Below are 21,109 nucleotides of genomic sequence, written 5' to 3'. Positions count from 1 at the left end.
TTAGAGACATATGCTATATGTCTCTAACTCTTCCTTCAGTGATGCTGTTTCCATAGTTTGAAAGAAGCCATAGAGGGAGTGTTGGCATCCCAAGAGCTGACAAACACTGCAAATCCCCTCTCCTCACGCCGGCAAATCAGTTGTTAAACATTTACCATCACACAGCTGCTCCTAATTCTCTAATTGTGCCTTTCAATTTTCTTTTAATTTTTCCTTCTCTTCTATCAGACGTCTCAGTGTACCCCTAAGACTTTGCTTTTTGCCCTCCCTAACTCTGCTTTCATGTTAGAGCTTCGATCTTACTCCATAATAGACAGATATAAAGATAATCAACTCTCTCCGGCAAAATTCCCAGCAATTTCTAGTAGCTTAGAAAATGCTTATGTCCTGGGACAGGAGAACCTGATGCTTCACAGCATCCACTTTAATGTTACTGAGATATGCTAAGTTTATTACCATATCAGAGCCTTGACATGTGCTTTTCTTTCTTTGGGAACGTTTTCCTCTAGATCTCTATGTGGCTACTTCCTTTCCATCTTTCAAGTCTTATCTCAAATACCCCTAATAAAAGATGTTCTGCCTTTCTTGCCCTTCCCAGCTAAATTAGCACCAGCTCCTCTTCATCCTATTTTTACTTCTTTTCATTTTTTATTTATACTTTTGTACGTGTTAAATTATAAAAAGCGTTGGGATGTTTATTGTCTGGTGTGTTTGTTCCTGTAGAACATAAAAGCTTTAAGGATAAGGCCTGTATCTTGTTTACTACCTCTCCAGTGCCTAGTTGAATCCCTGGAAAATGTCAAGAATTTAAAGCAATGAATTGTGTAATTAATATAATATAGTATTATAGAAGCATTCGCCTAATAATTCTATTGCTTCACACTATAGGCAACCCATTGTTTTTAGAAAAGATTATTAAGTGACTATCACTGAACCATGAACCAAAGTATCATCAATAAAATTCTTAATATTTTTAATAGTAGTGTCACTGCTTTAGATTTTCAATACTTACAGGCAAACCCAACAATTATGCTTACACAGAGTTTTTGTACTATAATTTTACAGAAAGGGAAAAAAAGCTCTTAGTAAAGAAATTCTCTATCTCTAAAGATTATCTCTGCCATTCCCTTTGATTTTCTGATGAAATTAATGTGCTTAGGCAATTGAACTGGATTCCTGAGACAAACCACAATAATTCATCTGGTCAAATTAGAAAACAATTTCTCACAATTTCATAGTTTTCCTTTGCCAGTTAGCTGTACATGTCACATGAGGTAATGGGAATTGTTCCATAGTATTGAAGATTACTTTAATCACATAATTGTTATAGATTTGCACTAACAGAAATACAGTTAATGTTTGAATAGTCGGATATGTTCTAACTGCTATAATTGCCTTGAAACTAGCATAGCTTGAAATGGCTATCAGCCAGTCAAATTGTTTCATTTGTTTTTGCTATGCTCCATTTGGTATCCTACTACAAGGTTACATATTGTCAACTTGTAAATATGCCATTTACCTGTTGAAGGAAAGAAATGACCTTTTACAAGGTTTTCTCGAGGGAAAGAGAAAATTAGGGCACGGCAAATCAATAACCATGTACCCTCTGCAATAGAACAACAATTATGGGACTATTTTGACTATATTATTTTTTCATTGCAGCAGGGAAACTTTTATTGGCTACAAACACAATGTGAATACTTTGACATGCCATATTGACAAAATTATGAAATGTCTTAATAGGTATTTTTAAAGATAGAGTTGAAAAACAAAAGTTAGAATGAAGAAGAGATTTATACTTGTGTAGAACTCTTATGCAGTCTATTCAGTTCAGGGTGGTGCTGTTGATAACACACTGGATTTTGCTTTAAGATTTTTTGAGTTATTGTGAATGGCATGCTCTTCACCATGTATATTATCATGCTTTTTGGGTACCGTGAACAAGAGAAAGCTCACTACCAATCTTTAATTCTATAGACCAGAAATAATCTTAATATGGACACATTTTACAGCAAAGGGAACATAGCCAATACTACTGTAATAGCATTGTATACTGACATTTGGTAGCGACACTTGTGGTGACCTTAACATGACATATAGAGACATTGAATCAGTATGCTGTACACCTGAAATGAACGTAACACTATATGCCAGCTATATTCAGCAATATACATATATATACATATATATATACACACACATACATACATACATATGAACACATTTTATAACACATTCAAGTAATAAACTGCAAGAGTAATTATTGAAAATAAAAAGGCATAATGAGTAAAATCTCATATTTTGAGCTCAAAGCTTTATTCTAAGGTTGCAGTGTAAATAATCTTTTTGTAAAATTATTTAAGTCAATAACACTACATGTTTTAATATTTAAAAAATTCTAGCCTCATTTAAAATATAAGAATATATGGGGCGCCTGGGTGGCTCAGTTGGTTAAGCATCTGACTTTGGCTCAGGTTATGATCTCACCATTTGTGACTTCGAGCCCCACATCGGACTCTGTGCTGACAGCTCAGAGCTTGGAGCCTGCTTCAGATTCTGTATTTCGCTCTCTCTCTCTGCCCGTCTCCCACTCTCATTCGGTCTCTCTCTCCAAAATAAATAAACATTTAAAAATAATAAAAAATAAAATATAAGAATATAAATATGTACATACAGCTAATCAAAAAGTTTCAACTTTAGAGAGAGTCAATCTTTGTATTTCAGTGAGAATTAATTCTGTGTTTTATCTGGAAACAAATTCTGCTTATAAATTTTTTATTTGAACTTGTGAAAGATTATATTCTCCCATAGCCTGAAGAATTCACACCAACATCTGGAGATGTGAAAACAAGTTGCAGTAAGGACTGAATTTTTGAAAATACCACCATATTTCTTTGGCAAATACTATTTCTGCCACTCTTTCATGTTCCACCAAAACGAGGCTTTTTAAAAGAAATACAATGATATCCAGTCCTCTCTCTGACTTTTCAGTTCATCTGATAGACGGACATAAGTTTTAACTCTTTGAGCATTAGGAGATGACTGTGTGTATCTATTGTTTTCTCTCCATGATACTTTAATGCCTATTCCTTGAATATATAAGCCACTGATTTTTGTGTCATTATATAAAGGATATTTCCTTAAGTTTTTCTGTGGTTCTCTTATGTTGGAAATAATCAAAGGTAAAATGAATATTAACTTTTTTTTAAGTTTATTTGGAGAGAGAGAGAGAGAGAGCGAACGCACAAGTGGGGGAGTAACAAAGGGAGGGGGGAAAGAGAGAGAATCCCAAGCAGGCTCTACACTGTCAGTGCAGAGCCCAAGGCAGGGCTCACAAACCACAAGATCATGACCGGTGCTGAAATCAAGAGTTGGATGCTTAACCAACTGAGCCACCCAGGCGCCCAGACAAATATCAACTTTTAACTCTGAAAATATTGTTTCTATTTTCCTAATCCTGAAAAATAGAAGCGGAGTCCACATTTGTATGTTCTAAAGGTAAGTCAATCCACAACGCAATTGAGGTACATCAGTAATGGTCAACTCATTCTGACTAGAGCAATTATTTTACTTCTCGTGCCAAATATTATCTCCCTAATTGATATAAAATAGCTAAGTCCATGTAAAGTTGATCTCAGTTTATACCACCCACATAAACACTAACAATTCCTCTTTTAATGTCTTAGTCTTCCAGGAGACAGTTCACTGGAGAGCTACTTTGAAATATTAGAAATTACATAAGTGAATGTAGGACCCTTTCTTTGCAACTATTGTATTTTATTCCTTTTATAACCTATACACATTCCTTCTTCCTCTCCTTCTCACAAATACACATTGCAGATTTTAACATACTTAACATATCTACTGAACAAAAAAAATGTATCTAAAAGATATATTAATGTTTTGACATATATGTATATATTTAATTATATATAAACTATATATAATTTAATATATATATTAATTATATATAAATATATATAATATAATATATAAATATATAAATATATAAATATATAAATATATATAAATATAATATATATATTATATATAATATATATTATATATAAATTATATAATATATAATATTATATATAATATAATATAAATATATATAATATATATAATATATAATATATAATATATATTTAATATATATAATATATAGTTTAATTATATATAAACTATATATAAACTATATATAATTAAATATATATAATATATTTAATATATACATATATATATCAGAATCAAGTGTATGTTTCTTTTTATTTTTTCCTTCCATTTTTCTCCCCTCCCCTGCCCCCCATTGCTTGGTTCATTCTCTCTCTCCACTCCCAACTGTGCTCACATGAGTCAGTTTCCAAAACACTCAATCTTTGTTAACAAATTAGTATGCATTCTTCACTGTTTTTTTTTTTCTTCCTGAACTCATATTACTCTATTCACAGGGGGGGTTTCAGAAGCTGTTTTTTGTACACAAAATAAGATCAGTATTTTAATATCCACATTTCTCACACAATAACACCATATAGAAAAATTTCCAAGTTATTTGAAAATATTCTATTTCACTTTAATAACATCATAATATGTTGTAAGGTACATACTACATGTAGCCCTTTCATGGGTATGTATTTTATTTCAATTTTTTTCTTGGCAATATTTAACAAATATTACTGCAGATATGTCTTTACACCATGGTGCCATTATTTTTAATCTAGAGGTTCCAAGAGTTGGAATAGACCAGTTCACACACTGTCTATATTTTTATTATCAAATTTAATTTCTAACAGACATTACTTAATTTCAGAATAACTGTGTCTGCCATATATGAGAATACTTTCTAAGTCATGTCTCTGGGAGAAATAAACAATTTTTGTTTCATTATTCCCAGTCCAATATATTGAAAGAGCTACAGTTTAACATAATTTACTTATCTCTTGCTACTAATGAATTTCCACATCTTTCCACAAGATTGTTGTATTACACCTTTTGCTGCCATTAACATCATAAATCTACATTTTGCCATGTCTATGACTTCTCTGGTGAGTGTTTTATGGTATATTTAGCCATACATAAGTGATTTTATGAATAAAGATCTAGATGGAGTTATAAATATATAACACACATTTTTAAGGCATGATTTTATTCCACCTAAGTTTTTGGTGTGACTTGTTATAAAGTGCTAATGATCCTTTGTAAATAAATTGAGGAACTTAATTCCATAAGAGCTCATCAGTATTAAATGACTAATTAAGAGGTAATGGTAAAATAGCTTTTAAGAAGGAGAATTATTGGGAGCACCTCGGTGGCTCAGTCGGTTAAGCGTCCAACTTCAGCTCGGGTCATGATCTCATGCTTTGTGAGTTTGAGCCTCACATCGGGCTCTGTGCTGACAGCTCAGAGCCTGGAGCCTGCTTTGGATTCTATGCCTCCCTCTCTCTCTCTGTCACTCACCCACTGACACTCTGTCTCTATCTCAAAAATAAACATTAAAAAAATTAAAAAAGAAAGACAATTATTGGTATTTTACCTTGTTTAAAAAAATACATAAAATTAGCTTAAGATGCTAAAATATAGCAAAATTAATAATTATCTGTGCAGAACCAAACAACTTTAATTTAGATTCTCACCTTCAAGGTCATCACAAGAAATGAACCGATGACCAAAATTCCCAATATTCTATTATTCAATTATATTGACCAAATAAGTGAATAAAACTCCCACTAAAATTCTCTGTTCACAAGGTTTTCAGCACTGTGAATAAGAATTCCCCAAATTCTGTAACAAATATCATTGTGCTTGAAACCTCATTTAATTAATGATTAATTATTTAGATGAATTTTTATATTTGTATATGCTTTACTAAAGCAGGTGGTAGCCAAATGTAAAACAAATCCCCAGGGAAACTCTAAGCATCTATATTTACAATTTATTTTTCTATCAGATGTGAGTAAAAAGTACTTTAATACTTCTGAAACACATTTTAAATGACAAAATTGGAAAACAGTGAGGTTGATTTTTCATGAAATTAAAATACTTGTCAATACCAGGAATAAGTATGGGGCTAATAACCCAATCTAATTATGAAAGCTGGTAATTAAAGACTTAGTTTAATTATGATTGATTATTATTAAGAATTTCTCAAAAAAAAAAAAAAAAGAATTTCTCTCTTCAAATAATTTAGATTCTGTTAATACCAGGGCTTGTCATAAACATTTCTTTATATTACAACCAACTATAATCAATTCCACTCCTGCCTCTGCAGGTATCTTAAAAATGATTTTGTCACAATCATTCTCTATGCCGTAACCAAAAAATTACTAAGAATAATGAGAGGGAATTACATTTTCATGCATCAACAATACTCTACAGTGATATTGTAAATAAATTTTTGTGGTTATAGGACATAAATAGGTTAACATAGCAAAAAATAATTCATATTTATGCTCAGACATATTTATGTACTGTATATACATATATTATCTATACATATATATTAAATTTAAATATATTGAAAATTCTATTTCACATGTGGGAGAGAAAGTTGTTGAACAACTTGTCCATTTTCAGGCTATTAATTATACTTCCTTGAACCTACTTCCCTTTATCTTTCAACTATGATTCAATATGATTTGAACTAGGACTGTTTATTTGAAGGATAGAAAAAGTCAAATGATAATGGAAAGAAAGAAAGGGAGGAGTGGGAAGGGAGGGTATAATGTTGGCTCTTAACAACACTAAATCCCTGGGAATAAGTTTCCTTTAAGTGCATCTCAATCAAAACGGACATATATTGGTACCAAAAGATTCTGCTCTTAAAAAAATGAATAAACAAACAAACAAAAGAATCAGAACTATAAATACAGAAAACAAACTGATGGTTGTCATAGGGAAGGGAGTAGGGGAATGAGCACAAGAGGTGAAGGAGAAAAGAAGATACAGGCCTTCAGTTACAGAAAGAGTAAGTCATGGAAAAAAAAGCAGAGCATAAGGAATACGGTCAACGATATTGTAATAGTGAAGTAATGGGGCAGATGGTAGCTATACTTGTGGTGAACACAGCGTAACGTATAAACTTATCAACTCACTAAGTTGTACTCCTGAAACTATCGTAACATTGTGTATCAACTTCACACACACACACACACACACACGGGCACGCGCGCAAGCACGCATGCACGCAAAAATTTAAAAGGTGAAAAAAATACATACTTTGGTATCTGTTACCTAGACTAGAATAATTCCTGGTACATAGTAGGTACATTTATTTCTTATTTTTCCCTAGGTACATCATACTCCTAATCACAACTAAGCAGCATCACTTTTTTTTTTAACATATGAAATTTATTGTCAAATTAGTTTCCATACAACACCCAGTGCTCATCCCAAAAGATGCCCTCTTCAATGCCCATCACCCACCCTCCCTTTTAAACACATTGTCACAAATCCCAACATTTGTGGGATTCATTTGACAAGTTAAGCAACAAAAGCAATGGATAATCTGAGAATTCAAACCAATTTCCAAAATTCATACAGCAACAAGTTAGTGGAGTTCAGACCTGCATGATTTTCTCATAGCAAACATACTAGAATTACTGATGTATACTGCTTATTATATTAAGAGAAGATATAGAAATTCTAATGTCTGTATAAAGAAAATGATTGGCCCTACAATAAGAAATGTGGCTTTTAAAAACAGAGGTATAAAAAGCTCCAAAACTAATTAAGCCAGTTTTCATTTACCAGTTGATAAAATGAGTATAAGGTTTTACCTTTAAATTAAAATATTGCTGGAAGAGAAAACACAATCATCATTACACCTTCAGTCCTGAAAGTAAAAGAACAGCATATGGGTGATATATGGAAATAAGAAAGATGGTTTGATAACTGTCAATAAAAAAAATAAAGGGATATGGATTATAAATGTCAAAGTGTCCATATTTAGCTAATGGGCTCAACATTCTAATAAAAAAGACAGAAGATGATAGAATGGATAAAAAAGCAAGACCCAACTATATGGTGCCTACAAAAGACTCATTTAAGACCTAAAACCACATGCAGCTTGAAAGTGAAGGGATGGAGAAGCATTTATCATGCATATGACTGTGAAAAGAAAGCAGGGATAGCAATACTGGTATTGAACAAAGTAGACATTAAAACAAAGACTGTAACAAGAGACAAAGAATGCCATTATACAATTATAAAGGGAACAGTTCTACAAGAAGATATAACAATTGTACATATTTATGCACCCCACAGGAAAGCACCCAAATACACAAAGCAAAGAGTAACAAACATAAAGGAAGTAACTGATAGTAATACAATAATAGTAGGGGCCTTCAATCTCCCATTAACATGGATGGATATATTATCCAAACAAAAAGACAACAAGGAAACAGTGGTTTTCAATGACAGACACAATGGACCAGATGGATCTAACAGATACATTCAAATTATTCCATTCTAAAACATCAGAATATACATTATTTTCAAGTGTACATGGAACACTCTCTGGAACTGATCACATTTGGGGCCACAAAACAAGTCTCAACAAATTCAGAAAGATAGAAGTCATACCATGCATCTTTTCTGACCACAGTGCTATCAAACTAGAAATCAACGCTCCCCAAATCTGGAAAGAACACAAACACACAGTAGGGCAAATAATCTGCTATTAAACAATGAATGTGTCATCCAAGAAATCAAAAAGAAAATCAAAATATAAATGGAGACAAATTAGAATGAAAACACATTCGTCCAAAATCTTTAAGATGCAGTAAAAATGGTTTTAAGAGAGAATACAGGGACGCCTGGGTGGCACAGTCGGTTAAGCATCCAACTTCAGCCAGGTCACGATCTCGCGGTCCGTGAGTTCGAGCCCCGCGTCAGGCTCTGGGCTGATGGCTCGGAGCCTGCAGCCTGTTTCCGATTCTGTGTCTCCCTCTCTCTCTGCCCCTCCCCCGTTCATGCTCTGTCTCTCTCTGTCCCAAAAATAAATAAAAAAACGTTGAAAAAAAAATTTAAAAAAAAGAGAGAATACAGACCTAAGTTGATTATCAAGAAAAATCTCAAAAAAACAACTTAACTTTACACTTAAGGGAGTTAGAAAAAGAACAAATGAAAGCCAAAACCAGTAGAAGGAAGGGAATAATAAAGATTAGAGCACAAATAAATGAAATAGGTACTAAAAAATAGAACAGACTAATGAAACCGGAGCGGTTCCTCGAAAAGATCAATAATATTGATAAAACTTTAGCCAGACTTACAAAAATTAAAATGAGGACTCAAGCAAAATCAGAAATCAAAGAGAAGTAACAACTAACACCACAGAAATACAAAATATTATGACAGAATATTATGAAAAATTATACACCAACCAATTGGACAACCTAGAAAAAAATGGATACATTGCTAGAAACATATAACGTCCTGAAACTGAAGCAAGAAGAAACAGAAAACTTGAACAGACCAATTACCAAATGAAACTGATTCAGTAATCAAAAAGCTCCTATGAAACGAAAGTCCAGAACCAGAGCCTTCATAGGTGAATTCTACCAAACACATAAAGAAGAGCTAATACTCAGTATTCTCAAACTATTCCAAGAAACAGAAGAGAAAGGAAGGCTCAACTCAACACCCCAAAAAACAATAAATCCAATTACAAATGGGCAGATGACACGAACAAGTATTTCTCCAAAGAAGACATCTAGATGGCCAACAGACACATAAAAAGGTGCTCAATATTACTCATCATTAGGAAAATGCAAATCAAGTCCACAATGAGATATCACCTCACATCTGTCAGAATAGCTAAAATCAAAACACAAGATACTACAAGTGTTGGCCAGGATGAGGAGGATAAAAAGCACCATGCACAGTTGGTGGGAATGCAAACTGGTGCAGCCACTGTGGAAAACAGTATGGACGATCCTCAAAAAATTACAAATGCAATCACCTTATGATTCAGTAATTCCACTTCTGGGTATTTACTCAAATAATATGAAAACACTAATTTGAAAAGATATATGCACCCTTATTCTTATTGCAGCATTATTTACAATAGCCAAGAGATGGAAGCAGCCCAAGTGTTCATCCATAGATCAATGGATTTAAAAAAGAGGTGATCTATATCACAACGGCATATTATTTGGCCATAAAAAAGAATGAAATCTTGACATTTGCAACAACATAGATGATCTACAGAGTATAATGCTAAGTGAAATAAGTCAATCAGAAAAAGACAAATACCATGGGATTTCACTCACATGTGGAATGCAAGAAACAAAATAAATAAAGAATTAAAAGAGAGACAAACCAAAAAACAGACTGAAATGCAGAGAACAAACTAATTGTTACCAGAAGGGAGGTGAGTGAGGGGATGGGTTAATAGGTAATTAAGTGTATACTTATCTTGATGAGCAATTATTAATATACAGAATTGTTGAATATTGTACATATGAAACTAATATAGCATTGTATGTTAACTATAACTGGATTTTAAAAGAAATTTAAAAGTGGAAAAAAAACTGTCAAAAAACCCTCCACAAAGTGTCCATATTCAAATTCTAATACTATCACTTGTAGATTTTGTAATTTTGAAGTGTAGATACAGCTTATGAGTATCCTATTTCTAAGTTGAGAAATAAAAGTGACATCAAGAAGTTTTCAGGGGATTAAAAGAGGTTATGTGAGCACAGACCCTGTTATGAAGGCATTTACCAAGAGCCGACCTTCAATCCAACTATCCATTTATCCCAGTTTCTCCATAGGATAGTAATACTTTCGTACTTATCAAGTTCCCTTTGGAAGCTGTACTCAAATGGTGGCAGTTACCCATAGTAATTAAGCTATAAATTAAAAACATAAAACTTCTGGATGAAAGCTGTAAAACAGTCCTATTCTAACATTGTAACATTGATTTTTCCAAAGCTACTTATTACTTGGCATAAGGGAAACACCATACCTATAAATAAAGATTATATATATTTTCTCTTTTTTTTCTTGTTGATAGCCAAAGACATTTTGATATATAAAATGCCTGGATTATTTTCATAGGTATTGTTTTCATTTACTCAGTATTGAAAAAGAATAATATATCTCTATTGCCAAATTCATTAATATTTCATAGAACAAAGTCTAAAGAAAAGAAGATTATACTGATTTTATGAAAGGTAAATGATAGCACATCTATTTCTATTATGTACAAAAAACACAAGGTGAAGTTTGATAATTCCCTTAAGATACTTTCCTGGTTTTGAATATGACAATGCACACAAAATAATTTTAAAAAATAAAAATAATTTTGGATTTGGGGCGCCTGGGTGCTGTAGTTGGTTAAGCATCGGACTCTTGATCTCTGCTCAGGTCATGATCTCGTGGTTTGTGAGTTCAAGGCCCACACTGCTACTGGTGCTGATTCTACCTGGGATTCTGTCTCTCGTTCTCTCTGCCTCTTCTCCTCTTGTGCGTGCACACATGCATGCTCACCCTCTCTCTCTCAAAATAAAATAATTTGGGTTTTATTTGGCAGTGGCAAAAATATTACAGTACCAGAAACAGAAAATAAGTAAACTCAGATCTAAGGATACTTAAGTCCATTTGAGAGCAAAACTACAGGATTTCACTTACATGTGGAATTTAAGAAACAAAACAGGTGAACATAGGTGGCATAAAGAGAGAGAGAGAGAGATGCAAAACATAAAACAAACTCTTAACTATAGGGAACAAACTGAGGGTTGCTGGAGGGGAGGTGGGGGGGGAATGGACTAAATGGGTGATGGAAATTAGGAGACACTTGTGATGAGCCCTGGGTGTTATATTTAAGTGATGAGCTACTATATTCTACTCCTGAAACTACTATTACACGTATGCTAACTAGAATTTAAATACAAACTTGAAACAAAAATGAAAACAAAAATAAAAAGAAAGCTAAAAGGTCACCAACAAACACAATGTTTTGAGCTTTAAATATCATACCAATTTATATTTCTTTCACTGTATTTTATTAGAATGCTGGTAAGTTACAGGCAATCATGAACTTTAAGCTGTAATAATAATCTCAAACAACTTAGAGAAACGATTGTGAGGAAGTATTTCTTAAAAAACCTATATCCCTCTACTTAATAAACTTAACGAAGATGTAGGTAAAAGTAGATTTTTACCCAGATGCCAAAGCTGAAATCATTTTCCAAAAAAGACAAAATAATTACAGTGCTTAAAACTAATGACTATCCAATAAAACGAATTGTTGGTGTAAGTAGAATATCTCTTACTCTACAATATATTTTGCCAATTTTAAGTTGAAGATATTAAGAAACAAACTTACTTGAAAATATTCCCTATGTTTGCTGAAAAAGATGAGGCATAAAATTGTACAGAAACATCAAAACTGAGATGAGAAGGAACTTGGGTACGCCAGTGGCATGCTTATGAATGGAAAGAGCAAAAAGCTATTGAAGTGTTTAAGGACATGGGGATAAAATGAGATCTAACAGGGAAGGGCAAAGAACTGTACTGAAAGATGTTCCCAGCTGAAAAACATCATTTCCAAGTGAGTTTTATTTTCCTCAAATCAATACATGAGATTGGAGAAAACATCCCATAATAAAAAAAAAATTTTTTTAAGTTTCCCCTCGTTAACAAGTCTGGCTAAGGAATGTTGATGAGCAGTTGAGGGCTATTTGTTATCCTGGTGATGAAAAATGTGGGAAAAAATGATTCACTGTTTGTGGAAGTAAATGGAACAAATATACCAATCTAAATATTGTTCTTAAAATATGTCGTTAATATTGTAACATATGCAACTTTGAATATAGACTAAGAATCATGTTATACTGAATACCCTATTATTTTTAACTATAAAAATGTAAACTCTTTGGGACGTTCTCACCTTATTTTTTTTAATGTTTTATTTATTTTTGAGAGAGAGAGCAAGTCAGGGAGGGACAAAGAGAGAGAGGAATAAAAGATCTGAAGCAGGCTCTACGCTGACAGCAGCAGGCCTGATGTAGGGCTCAAACTCACAAAGTGTGAGATCATGACCTGAGCTGATGTCAGAGGCTCAAGTGATTGAGTCACCCCGTGGCCCTGTTCTACCCTTTTTTTAAGAAATATATCCATTACTGTAATGTAGTAAAGTTTTTCAGTTTGGTTTTCAGTTTGAATCAAGAAATGTTATGGAGCACTAAGGTATAAAATGAGTATTGCTGATTACGTTGGTCTTTTTGCTATTCATTGAACAAATATTGAGCACCCTAACATTGCTTAGGATATTAGAACATTGTTAGGATATTGCTATCCTAACACTACTGAGAATGCAGCACTGGAAAAAAAAAAGACACATGATAGCTTGCTCTCATAAAATATACCATCCGGTAAGAAAAACATAATCGGAGCTAATGGTTGTCCACACTTATTACCACATATGTCTATGTGCCAGAGTTTAAGGGTCAATCCCTGTGAAGCACCTCTCCCTCCCCTTGAAACACTGATATAGGATTAATCATGTCCAATTTTAAACTTCAATGCTGCTTGAAAATATTTGACATAGATTTATAGCACTTACAATTCTGTAACATATTCATTTACACATTTCTCTTTTAACTGATCTCATCATTTACAGCAGTTCCCATATTTTAATGACCTTTGATTTCCAATGTAGTATAATCTGAAATGTAACAGTTATCAAAATGCACCTGTTATTTAGGCCTGAGTAAAGCTGGCATATAGGAGTACACTAAGTTGTTTTTTTTTTTTAAGGACAATATATCAGTTTATATATATCAGAGGTGAAAACAAAATTGTTCTTCCTAAGAAACGTAATATATTCAAATTTCGGTAAACAGATTTTTAGATGTAGAGAACCAGGATTCAGAGAGATATAATGCCTGGTCTAAGTAATAAGTTTATAAACAAGACACCCTGACTCAAATTATGTGTTTTGCAAATAATTAAGGGGAAAAAAACCCAAAATTGGAAATAGGCCAAAGGGACCGTGGATTGTTCTTTCAGTTTCTGCTGGATGTTATCCAGCAGGACCAAATGAGGATTATCTCATTCTCTAGGAGTGTGTATCTTTTGTTTGATTTTCATTCACTGGTATTTACTTGTAGCAAAGCAACTGATTCATGCCCATAATAATGTAAATGACTCTTGTCTAGTGGAATGATACCCATAAAGGTTATGATGTATAACACTATAAGACATTAACTGTAAGTTTCTTTATTTAAAAATATTTGTGGGGGCACCTTGTGGCTCAGTGGGTTAAGCACGCAACTTTGGCTCAGGTCACAATCTTACGGTTTATAGGTTGGAGCCCCGCATTGAGGGTCTATGCTGTCAGCTCAGAGCCTGGAGCCTGCTTAGAATTCTGTGTCTCCCTCTCTCTCTGTCCCTCCCCTGCTCACACTTTCTGTCTCTCCAAAAATAAATAAACATTAAAAATAAAATATGTATATATATATATATATATATATATATATATATATATATTTGTGTGTCGTTTTTTCACTTGCATACACATGGTTAACATCATTTTCAGTTGAACCTAGTGGTTCAACTTCTTTATACATTATGTTGTGCTCCCCACGAGTGCAGCTACCCTCTGTCACCGTACAATGCTATTCCAATATCACTGACTATATTCTCTATGTTGTGCCATTTTAATGTAGTTGTATGTATCTCAGCTCTTCATTAATATCTGAACCAGCTTTACCATATACTAGTTTACTCAGCGAGTTAGTTAATAAATAGTTGACACATGTTTTATCAGAGTCATGCTTCTAACTTTTGGAGATTTATACTTTAACATCACATTCATCTGTCCAGGAACTGCTCCTTCACCACCCAATCATGAGAATGGAATATGGGGGTGGCTACTTTCCTAGTATCCTTCATCACTGGCCATAAATTTGACATGTTCCAGGACATTATAGTTATACTACCACATTTCATTACTAATAGTGCCTTATTAGTGTCTAAATATTATTGAATATTGTCTAATAGTATTTTAATATGTTAAATTAAGACATATCTTTATCCTTCCCAAGATACGGTTTTTTTGTTTGTTTTGGTGTGTTTTTTTTTGTTTGTTTTTTTTTTTTTTTTTTTTTAATGTTAGGAGGTGAAGGAAAAGGCAGATTTGGTAACAGAGCTAGTTGAATGAGAATGAAGAGTTGTCAACTACATTTCTCTCCCCACATTGAGAAGCAGAGGAGAGAAAAAAAGAGAAATAATGGATTTTGATGTTTTCTCTAAGTTCCTGCATTCAATTTCTCTTGAAAGCACATTATTTTTATCCCTCCCAAGTGAAGGCTAAATTATGTTTTTGCTTAAGGGAGTTTGATTTGTTTCTCTATTTTTTTTATTATAACCAAAGAATCCTAACTAAGGATTAAGCAATGGCAATATTGAAACATGGATTTAGAAAAGAAATAAAGCAAACAGTGACATAATTTACATGAAAGAAGAATAAATGCCTAAGAATCATAGTAAACTTTAACTTCCTATAATTGTAATACTTTGGGGAAATATTGAAAATGTACATGTTTTATACATTACTGATTTTTGACTGGAACCTGTTCAGTCCAAAAGTAAAATCACAGATGAGACTGTATTCATAACTCAGTACTAGAAAATATTACTGAGAATTAGAAAACCCAATGGCAATAATATAAATCAAAACAACATGTGCTATTATTCATCTCTAAGACTTATTTAGGTGCAGGTTTGTAGCTTTTTATTTCCTTTATCTATTTCATACACTCCCCACCCCCATTCGTCTCCCCTCTGGAAACCACCATAGGAAAAATAATCAGGAACATAATAACTCCATATGGTGACATATGTATGGTGACTATAATTATCATGGTGAGCACTGAGTAATACATAGAATTGTTGAATCAATATACTGCATGCCTAAAACTAATAAAACATTGTATGCCAATTATATTTCAATAATAAAAAAATACAAGTGCATAATAGTTGACAGCTCAGGAATTTTCACGTTTGTTGAAGATCTTCACATTGGAACTTAAATTGATAGATTGACATTTTGAATGAAAATATATTCAGTCATCCTAATAAGTGAGTATGTAGGAAACTTTTGAATCTGTAGTAGTACAGAGTTATTTAGAAAATATCTGTTATAATGTCAAGTAAAAATAAAAACATACTGTTTAAAATGACCATGAAGACGTATCTTGTCCTCTCAAAAGACCATTTTCCTTGTATTAAAAAACTTCGAAGGAGTAACTGATGCCACCTTAAAACTATTTATAGAACATCTTCTATCATCAGAGAAAAGGGATGACAAATTCTACCTGAGAAAAAGATTCAGTAAATGAGTTCTTTTCCTTAAAATGATTGAATATCCCAGAGCCTTAGTAAATGCCCTTCATGTCTTCTTATTTGGGCCACAGGAGACTCCTTTTTTACTCATTACAAATACATGCTGGAACTGTCTCCTTCGCCCTTAATTTGTGGCTTTTCTCACATATTGCATATAGGCTTTCCTACTAGAGAGTAGTAGAGTCAGAAGTAGAGAGGGAAGGAAAAGTTTCAATCACTAAAATCTTTATGTTTGGTGTTCTTATAATCATAAAACATTTGCAGACTGTTAAATTGAATGCACTCTTCTAAGATTTTGGTATAAATACCCTCGAAAATACTTGAAGTGTATTATATTGATTACTTTAGATGCAGGACTTGCACTACATTTTATTACATTTCTAGAGAGCAAAGACAATAGGTATTCCTCATTTTTATCTACAGGGCCAAGTACTGTATTACTAAAAAGGATTAAGTATCTATTGCCTGCATCTATTTAATTAACAAGATAGCTCCTAAATTCACTTTTCTATGACAGAGTGACTTCTTTTTTATTAAAGTTTTTTTTTAATGTTTACTTGAGAGAAAGAGAGGGACTGAGAGACTGAGCATGAGTGGGGCAGAGAGAGAGAGAGAGAGAGAGAGAGAGAGAGGGAGAGAGGGAGGGAGACACAGAATCTGAAGCAGGCTCCAGGCTCTGAGCTGTCAGCACAGACCCTAACTTGGGACTCAAACCCACAAACGGTGAGATCATGACCTGAGCCGAAGTCGGACGCCTAACCGACTGAGCCACCCAGGCACCCCTGACAGAGTGATTCTAAATAAATACAGTGAGCTTATATTTAACCCCAAGCAATTCTGTTGTATATGCTTAACTCTTTTTCAGTCATACTATTGGATAGTTGATAGACTATTTATATAGTATTGCATAATTTAAAAAATAATTTTACCTGTTAGAAGTTTTTATTGTATTTTTAAATTTTTTTTTTATTTTTTATTTATTTTGAGAGAGAGACAGAGAGAGAGAGAGAGAGAGAGAGAGAGAGAGAGAGAGAGAGAACAAGCAGGGGAGAGGCAGAGAAAGAGGGAGAGACAGAATCTCAGGCAGGATCTGCACTGTCAGCACAGAGCCCCTTGAGGGTCTCAATATCACAAACTGTGAGATCATGACCTGAGCCAAAACCAAGAGTCTGACACTTAACTAACTGAGCCACTGAGGTGCCTCACCTCTTAGAAGTTTTTAAACCACTGTCACTCTGGTATATTTCCTAGAGTTTTTTTCAACTTCATCTGAGAGCTGTGCAGGGTAAGGAGAGGGTAGGTAGACCTATCAGTTGGCCTTACAGATACTCTTTCCAAAAGCTCAGGCTTATTAAACTTGTTTAATGGGGTATTGAGTTTTCCTATGATTCTGATAATGTTTAATACTCTTTCACAATCCACAAAAAATATGCATCCTAAGAATTTTACCTCCTTGCAATAGTTATGTCTTTTACCTGTTTTCATTTCTCAGAGATTAAAATTTTGGCTTTCTACTGGACATTAGTATATACTATTTACTTTTTTAACTTGATTTTTCAGTTTAATTTTTTTTTTCTGTTTTAAATTTTACTTAAATTCTAGTCCTTAACATACAGTTTAGCATTGACTTCAGGAACAGATTGATTCATCACTTACATATAATACTCAGTGCTCATCACAAGTGTCCTCCTCAATGTCCATCACCTATTTAGCCCATCCCCCAACCACCTCCCTCCATCAACCCTCAGTTTGTTGTCTATAGTTAAAAGTCTCTTATGTTTGCTTCCTTCTTTTTTTTCTTCCCAAAGTTTGTCTCTTTGTTTCTTAAATTCCACATATGAGTGAAATCATATGGTACTTGTCTTCCTTTCATCAACTTATTTTGCTTAGCATAATAATACACTGTAGCCCCCTCTTGCAAATGGCAAGATTTCATTCTTTTGATGACTAACATTCCAGTGTGTGTGTGTGTGTGTGTGTGTGTGTGTGTGTGTGTGTATACACATCTTCTTTACGCATTCATCCATCAATAGACATATAGACATTTGGGCTCTTTTCATAGTTTGGCTATTATTGACAATGCTGCTATAAACATTGGAGTACATATGCCCCTTTGAATCTGTTGTATCCTGCATTGTTGTATCCTGTGTTATTTACTTTAAAATATTCACTTTAGGGGCGCCTGGGTGGCTCAGTTGCTTGAGTGTCTGACTTTGGCTTAGGTCACGATCTCACCATTCTTGAGTTCAAGCCCCACATCAGTGTCTGTGCTGACAGCTCAGAGACTGGAGCCTGCTTCCGGTTCTGTATCTCCCTCTCTTTCTGACCCTCCCCTGCTCGTGCTTTGTCTCTCTCCCCCTCTCAAAAATAAACAAATATTTAAAACATAAAAATAAAATAAAATAAAATACTCACTTTAGGATAGCATACGTTATCAAATCAGAAACATATGGCTAATCACTATAAAAATATAAATGCCTTACATTTGGCTTTTGCACATTATTTGTATCTGTTTTATGGCAGCACCTATGTTCTTATAAACACAGAGCATTATATATATATATTTGAACTCACTTTCTACATCAACATGATGCTTAATATATTGCAACCAATTATGTACATTAGCTCCTACCTGGATTTGTAAGTGTTCTTCTTTGTTGCTACAGTCACTGTGTTGACAATGAAAATATTCGATGAAGCTAATACATGTGTAGACTCTTCTATGCAATGGTGAAAGTTAGTTCTGTAAATGTATATTTTCCTCCTTAAATAAGCAAACCAGAGACTAGTAGCACTACTCATGCCTTGTATTTTCAAACTGGCCCCATTTCTATATTTAAGGAAAAAAGTCAGCTGGAAATCAAATGTTTTACATGAGATTGCATTACAAAATAAACTGTTACTCCTGAGTGAGGTATATTAGAGAATTTAAAGACAGAGCAGATATTGCCTTAATGTAGTTCCTCCAGTGCACTGAACTTTATATAGGTGCCAGTGGACTCAGGTCCATAATGGACTCCATATATCCAACAGCTCTCTATGACAAACAAAATAACAGTTTAACATTAAGTAGATACGGCATTAAATATAAGAATTTCAGGTAACCCTTCAAGTGAAAGCAGTTAACTTAAATTTGTGTAAGTCTATTAAAAGTTGTCACCCCTCCCTCACCCCCCACAAAAAAAAAAAAAGAAAGAAAAGAAAGAAAGAAAAAATCTATTTCAACCACTTTTTAAGCCTTAGAGCAACACATTACTCTGGAGCGAGCAACTGAAGTCAGTCCTGCTTCTGCCACTAGGTGTCACTTAACCTCATGGACTGATTTCCTTCCTGTAAGTTAAGTAGTTAGGATTCCCTTTTATCACTAATAGTTATGATTATGTAACTAGAGATAACAAACAGAAAAATATCACGAAGTTTCATTTCATTGGATGGATAAGTGACCTCCTCCAGGAAACTTACTCTTCTCATTGGACCCACTCTTGGCAAATCCTCTGTTCTTTTTGCCTGGAATGTTCCTCCCTCATATTAGCCACCTGGCTAGCTTTCTCACCATTCTCAAGTCTTTGCTTATTTGTCATCATCAAAATGAGGTCTGTTTCCATCTATCTTACATAAGACTGTAACTTTCCCTCAATCCCTACCAATATTCTCCATTCCCTTTTTACCCTACTTGACCATTTTTTAAAAATTCATGGCACTTTCTCCTTTTAACACACTTTATTATTTACTTATTTTGCTCATGTTGAAGTATTCATATTCCCTCTGCTAGACTATAACGTATCCAGGGCAGAACTCTTTAATTCACTGATGTACACATGACACCTACAAGTGTGCCTGCACCTACTTATCATCAAATAAATATCTGTGGAATGAACAAACTGCTTAGAAACCCATTCTGGCATATGTTAGTTTTAAATCATCTGAACACAAGTTATGTGTCTTCAAGATAGACCCATGCTCTCTCAAATAAAAGAGACTGAAAACTATAGAAAAAGCATATAAGCTGATGTGAATAAATAGGGGAAAATTCATGAATGATAATTTCAATCTAAATTTTGGAAAGAGAATCTCTCTTTACCCACAGAAAGTCCAGAATAAAATCTAAGGCAGCAAAAGAAAAAAGGCAAAAGTAGGAGATGGTTTAAAACAAAACAAAACCAACCAACCAACCAACAAACGAACAAACAAAAAACAGGCTCTCAGGATTGGTGTCAGTGGAAGGCTGATCTCATGTATTTATCACTTCATCCACCACCACCCTACCATTCAAGGAGGTCCTTGCAAGTTCTAAAAGAGCCAAGAATGCTAAGCCACATAATGTGAAAAACCTAATTGTGAGAATGATGTACTAAGGCTAGAGCCAAAATTGACTAAAGATAATGATGGGATAGTTATCCAGAGTCAGATTTTGATGCATTGTATAGGTCTGATTCAGTGGATTATGACTTTGTCTTAAAAGTACAGGGGATTAGGAATGTGATTTGATCAATCATAGCAATCCAAGTGCCATAGCAATCAAGCAAATGCTATTCGCTAGAAATGCATATAGCATTTTGTAGGTATGAAAACTGGTGCAACCACTCTGGAACACATTATGGAAGTTCATCATTAAAGACAGAAATACCCTATAATCTAGTAATCACAGTACTGGGTATATTCTTAAAGAATACAAAACACTAATTCAAAGGGATACATGAACCACTATGTTTATGAGAGCATTACTTACAATTGCCAAGATATGCAAGCAGCCCAAGTG

Source organism: Herpailurus yagouaroundi, unplaced genomic scaffold (assembly GCF_014898765.1).
Source record: "Herpailurus yagouaroundi ecotype Mexico unplaced genomic scaffold, PumYag 141, whole genome shotgun sequence".
Lineage (NCBI taxonomy): Eukaryota > Metazoa > Chordata > Mammalia > Carnivora > Felidae > Herpailurus > Herpailurus yagouaroundi.
Note: the sequence above shows the minus strand (reverse complement) of the source record.